The 6315-nt window shown below is 34.1% G+C and overlaps 1 long non-coding RNA gene across 1 annotated transcript; it reads right to left on the reverse strand.

Annotated features, from left to right (window-relative positions):
• Positions 1-3122: 3122 nt before the first annotated feature.
• On the reverse strand, positions 3123-5087 carry LOC134242244 (uncharacterized). The gene is made up of 3 exons (XR_009986816.1): positions 4997-5087; positions 3628-3803; positions 3123-3523 (listed from the first exon to the last, which is right to left on the reverse strand). It is a non-coding gene; the product is annotated as an uncharacterized LOC134242244 (long non-coding RNA).
• Positions 5088-6315: the final 1228 nt, after the last annotated feature.

Here is a 6315-nt window from a genome sequence, read left to right on the forward strand (position 1 = left end):
CTATTGTGGCCCCGCCCTACCCCCGGGGGTCATGATTTTTACAATTTAATACCTACACTGCCCAAGAATGCTTCCATATAAGTTTCAGCTTTCCCGGCCCAGTGGTTCTTGAGAAGACGATTTTTAAAGCTTTGTTCTATATATTTCTATGTAAAACTTGGATTCCCTATTGAGGCCCCGCCCTACCCCCGGGGGTCATGATTTTAACAATTTAATATCTACACTACCCAAGGATGCTTTCACATCAGTTTCAGCTTTCCTGGCCTAGTGTTTCTTGAGAAGAAGATTTTTAAAGCTTTGTTTTATATATTTCTATGTAAAACTTGGATTCCCTATTGTAGCCCCGCCATACCCACGGGGGTCATGATTTTAACAATTTAATATCTACACTACCCAAGGATGCTTTCACAAAAGTTTCAGCTTTCCTGGCCCAGTGGTTCTTGATAAGAAGATTTTTAGTGACCCCACCCTATTTTTGTCTTTTCTTGATTATCTCCCCTTGTAAGGGTACTTGGCCCTTCATGTTAACAATTTAAACTTCCCATCACCAAAGGATGCTTTGTACTAAGTTTGGTTAAAATTGGCCCATTGGTTCTTGAGAAGAAGTCGAAAATGTGAAAAGTTTACAGACGGACGGACGACGGACAAAATGTGATCAGAAAAGCTCACTTGAGCCTTCGGCTCAGGTGAGCTGAAATACTTTTCATTATCAATTTGACAATTACTATTGTTATGCTTATCATACAAGACTTTTTTAACATTGCAGTCTTTCAGTTTGAATGTGTAAAAGCACAATATACAGTAAAATACAAGAAAATGATTTTTTTTTTCAGAAAGAGAAAGTCGCCGTCACAATTTTGTTCATAATTTGTTTACAAGTGTCTCGAGCATTAAGAATGCAAAATGTGTGTAAACCTAATATCAGAAGTTTTACACAGGACCCTGATTTACAAATAAATGCTACAGTAATCAAAGTACTAACATACTTATATTTGGGACACAGGAGAAAACTAATAATTATGTTCTTGAGCATATACACTTTGCAGGTTGCACAACAGTATTAATTTCTGCTATATATTCTTACCAAAAATGCGCAAGTTTGAGTAGGTGTAATAAATTCAAAACAAACTTCTCAGAAGTTTCCTTTTCAGATCTTGTAAAACCATTCTTTATAAAGATTTTAGTACCAAAAAATACATAGCCATCCAGCAAGGCACGCAAGTTTGTTTCGGTCGAAGTCGAGCAGGTGTTTGAAAATCTAGTCCAGGGCCTAATCACTCCCCACTCTTGACAGTATATAGAAAAATCAGCACGCCCTAAATTTTAATAAATCTGGTCAATACAGGAAGTTTACATGTTGTTTTTCATCTCATAAAAAAATTCAGCTCCAGTCTCGTATCAAAAGGCCTCAATCGGAAGGGAAAATTCCGGGATTATTTTCCGTCAGCCATGATTTGACGTGAACCAAAGTGTAATACTGTTATGACACCTGCAATTAAACTTAATTTTTTTCCTTGCCGGTATATTGCTATTTTCCCGATCTATGATGATTATTTAATGTATTTACCAAGTTTCATAAAACTGCGTCCCAAGATAGGAAAATTACGGGCCAAACTCCGTGACAGGGGGCTTCGCGGTGAACACGGATTTCTAAAAATATGGCAAAAGTTGAACTGTATGTAATGATCTTGCGCGTTAAACTTGTGCGGTTTTTCCGTTTTAATTTTTTAAGGGGTGCATACTTATTCACATGAAGATGAAAAATTGTTCAAAATAAGTTTGCTTTTTATAACGGGCGAAAGAAATTGTTTTTGTCATAAGGTTGGGGGGGTGGGTTTAAAAAAGGCATTGAAAAAATAAATATTATCGAAATAATAAGGTGTTTTCTGCTTAATTAGGATTGATTTGCCTCGATAATTATTTTTTCCGACCGGATTTCTTTATCTGTTACCAATGTGTTCCAAATAAACTGATGTTTACACATATTCAGAATTTTTATTTTGCTCCGAGTGTGGTCTAAATTTTTTAGATTTGTAGATTTTAAAACTATTTATGAGTAAATAATGTTAACGAGTGTGATGGCAAGGTATTTTTCAAGCTGTCCTCCAAATTTCATGCATTTCTCTCAACCCGATACATCCAAATCAGGCTGTGGTGTGGCCAACATAATTTATTTTAGAGGAAATCTGGACTAATTTTCTATGTTCCATTAAACACGAACGAACAGCAATGACGATCGAAAAATGCCATTATTTCTCATTTCTAAGAACAAAATTCGGTTTTACTGCAGGTTGCACAACAGTATTAATTTCTGCTATATATTCTTACCAAAAATGCGCAAGTTTGAGTAGGTGTAATAAATTCAAAACAAACTTCTCAGAAGTTTCCTTTTCAGATCTTGTAAAACCATTCTTTATAAAGATTTTAGTACCAAAAAATACATAGCCATCCAGCAAGGCACGCAAGTTTGTTTCGGTCGAAGTCGAGCAGGTGTTTGAAAATCTAGTCCAGGGCCTAATCACTCCCCACTCTTGACAGTATATAGAAAAATCAGCACGCCCTAAATTTTAATAAATCTGGTCAATACAGGAAGTTTACATGTTGTTTTTCATCTCATAAAAAAATTCAGCTCCAGTCTCGTATCAAAAGGCCTCAATCGGAAGGGAAAATTCCGGGATTATTTTCCGTCAGCCATGATTTGACGTGAACCAAAGTGTAATACTGTTATGACACCTGCAACTGTTCAAAAAAAAAAAAAATTTGTTGCATATCACAATAAGCTGTAAGATTTTTCTTTCATGACACACAATAGACACAAGTTGGACAACTGCATTTTTTTCTATGTAAATTGTAGCTGAAGTCGGTTTTGAAATTCACAAACATGAAATTAATATGATATATATATAAACATATGCCTCCAACATTTTCTTGAAAATAAAATTTTTGCTATCAAACTGCGGTTTAAAAATGATATTGCTTCTAATTGATGTCACTACAAAGTACATACTTTGTACATCACCTGAGTATCTTGGCTTGAAAAAAGAAGATAGTTCCATTTTGAGAAGTTTAACTTTATAAATGGTCTCAAGCTCCCAGGGGGGAAGGGGCATCATTTAAACAAAAATTAAGTTGTAACAAGTTTACAACACAACAGAAAACAAAGATATCAGATCAAAAAAACTCATTTAAGCTTTTGACTCAGGTGAGCAAAAATGTGTTTCGCCATGCAATTTTAAAACAATTAGAAATATAAAATTTGACCAGATAATGAACACAATAAATTGATATGAAATAAAATTTTTCCCAGAGGTGATTTTACAAGGAAAAGTTCTCAATATGAAGATACACATTCTTCATTTCACATTTGTTCCAGTTTTCAAGGGGAAGCTTGTCCTCCAATACACAAAAGACTGACAGCACAATTTTCTAATATATATCAATGCTTGAAATTGTTCTCCTACAATAGTATGTTTATCAAATCTCCCAGCCATCCTTTATGTTCTGCCATTTGTGGTGTATACCTCTAGAAAAATAAAATATTTACATTATCATTAAAACGACATGGAAATAACAAGTAAAATTGAAGATCTGAAGGGTATTTTATTTATTATGACATTTTAAAAGTACCTCTTTGCTTTCCTGGAGATGCCATCTGGCATTAGGGATCACCCAACATGGTAGTGATGGAGTTAAATTTCTCCGGAATGAGAAATTAACCAACAAACCTCCAGAAGCAGTGAAAAAGGTTTCGTAAACATATCCTTCCAGGAATCATTATGCTCTGGCCATTATGGTTTATACTTCTAGAAAAATAACAAATTTTAAATTCTAAATTAAAACAACATATAAAATAACATGTAAAATGGAAGATTTGAAGGGTATGTTATTTATTATGACATCTTAAATGTAAATCATCATCTTTCCAAAGCAATAAATTTAGATCACTTGAATTCCAATCGTCTGTAGGAATTCAAACCACTTCTTTATACAAAATGCTTACAAGTGCATTAGCAACACGTACACTGTCTTCCTCTACTATCTTCTGAGAAAATGTTTGATGCTTGATGCATATCTGCTGCAATGCAAGTAATAGCTGAGACTTGCTTTGACAATTTTTCTTTGAACCTGATATTTTCCAGAAAATTTCGTCTTTTTTTTTTGAGCCCTTGACATCATCAACATAATCATCTTTAAGATCATCAAAATCTCGATCTGATCTTTATTTTTTTTTTTACATCTCAAATCGTTCATTCCACAGTTTTATGACACAGGATGCCTTTGTACTCGCATGTCATCCAGAACATATGTATTTTTTTTTTCACATATTCCCATTTATGAATATTTTTTTTTTATTTTATAATGAAAATTAATAAATAAGACACTTTCACCCTGTCATGTTACACTAAAAAAGTGGTCTATATTTTTCTGAAGCGATATGAGTTAACATAAATCAATTAAAATAACTTATTCCAGATTTATTATGAACAGGTGCGCGTGGTGGATTTTGATCCGCTCCTGGCTGAAAATAAAAATGGCGTCGTTCCAACAGATGCTTCGTTCTCATCGTATTTTTCGTGTGATACAACAAGTAGAAATATTATCTTGGATTATTTCGTTTCGTATCATTGCATGCAGAAAAATATTCATTCGATTTTCACTAAAACATGAACGATTCTCTCAAGAAAGTGGAAATCTAGTCGAAATTTCAATGGCATGTCCTGTCGCACGCATGCTGTTTTGTGTGTTTTCAAAGACTTGAAATAATATTTCTAGTGAGGCAGTTGCCTCATTACCACAATGGAAGCTACTTTTGCGGACAAAACACAAAGAAAAATTGATATAGAATCAGGCCCCTAAAGCCGCAAAAACAAGGTGGCGCTTATGTTTACTCGGTCATTACCATATGAAGTCCTATCGATAAACTACTGGCTAAGTTTATATTTCAGAGCAACACGTGCAACTATACTTAAATTTACATGTATTTACATTTACGTACCTTCTAAAAATTTCCTAGTAAGCCTCCACAGTCCCGTCAATTTCTTTTGAAGTCACTGTTGTGCTGCCGATTTTGCGTGTTTTTGTTTACAAAGCAAAGTCGCATGGTGCGTATGAATATGAAAAAGTAGTCCGACTCTATGTTAGGCCTAATGTGTCATTTGTATAAATCCCAACGAACTTGGCACAGAAAAATTAACCAATGTTTTATGCAATTAGTTTGAAAATTTTAAAAATCGACAAGGCATATATGCACATATAGGAATATGAGAAGTGACGAAATACACTTTCATTCTTCGGCGGTTTAAAATGCACTTTTTTTTTTGTCGGACCGACACAATAAGGCATGTCAATGAAAATGTTATTGTTTATACTTAAAATAAATTTCCTTTCAAAAACGGAACATTGACATGTCTTCAATATATATGTTCGCTTTTATTTATGTGAAGTTTCTCAAGATGTAATACAATTCATCGTTGAAGAAATTGAATAAACGAGGTGTGTTCTTTGGTCAAAATTAGGTCAACATTTGTAAGAGCATAACTGAGTTGATGTCCATCAACTCGTAATTACCGGTAATTCATGAACAAATTCCCCAATTATTATTTACATTGTTGAAGTTGTGGAGGAATGGTCTCATAATTTTATTTTATGGTCATTTAATAAATTGTTAGGCTTTATTTTCTGGTTGTATGGAATACATTTTTAGCGTGGTACTTGTAAAACGTGAAGCTTTTTAATTAAAAATCTTAGATCTAACTGTATAATTATTATTTTTAAATAGTGCCAATACAAATTTTGAGTGTGCCTCAAATAATAAAATAAACCTACTTGTAGATATTTTACACTTGTAGTTTATTTTAAAGAAAAAAAATCTTCTCCTGACTTCCTTATTTAATAATTTTATTGAAAAAAATATTCTAACCACATTTGCGTAAATATAGAGTCTCTGAAAATATTAATTAATTATAATAATCTCTATACTTATCAAAAGATTGTAAGAAATCCTTGCTTTTTTAATAGTTTAAACTCCTCTATTCTACAAGTTAACAAAACAACTGGGAACCTGCAAACTCAGAATACACAAGGGGGCGAGCTATCATATCACTCAGAACTTCTGTCACACATGAAAGTGAAAAAAGCAGTCCCAGAAAGCAGTTCCAGGGACAGCTGGGACTGCTGAGTCTGCTTTTTAGAGCAGACCCAGGGCAGTCCCATAGCGGTCCCAGAGCAGTCCCATCGCGGTCCCGGAGCAGTCCCACAGCAGTCCCAGAGCTGTCCCAAAGCAGTCCCGTTGACTGTTTTCTGGGACTGCTTTGG

The sequence above is a fragment of the Saccostrea cucullata genome, unplaced genomic scaffold (assembly GCF_032062105.1).
Source record: "Saccostrea cucullata isolate Sc308-1 unplaced genomic scaffold, CSIRO_AGI_Scuc_v1 ctg2634, whole genome shotgun sequence".
NCBI lineage: Eukaryota > Metazoa > Mollusca > Bivalvia > Ostreida > Ostreidae > Saccostrea > Saccostrea cuccullata.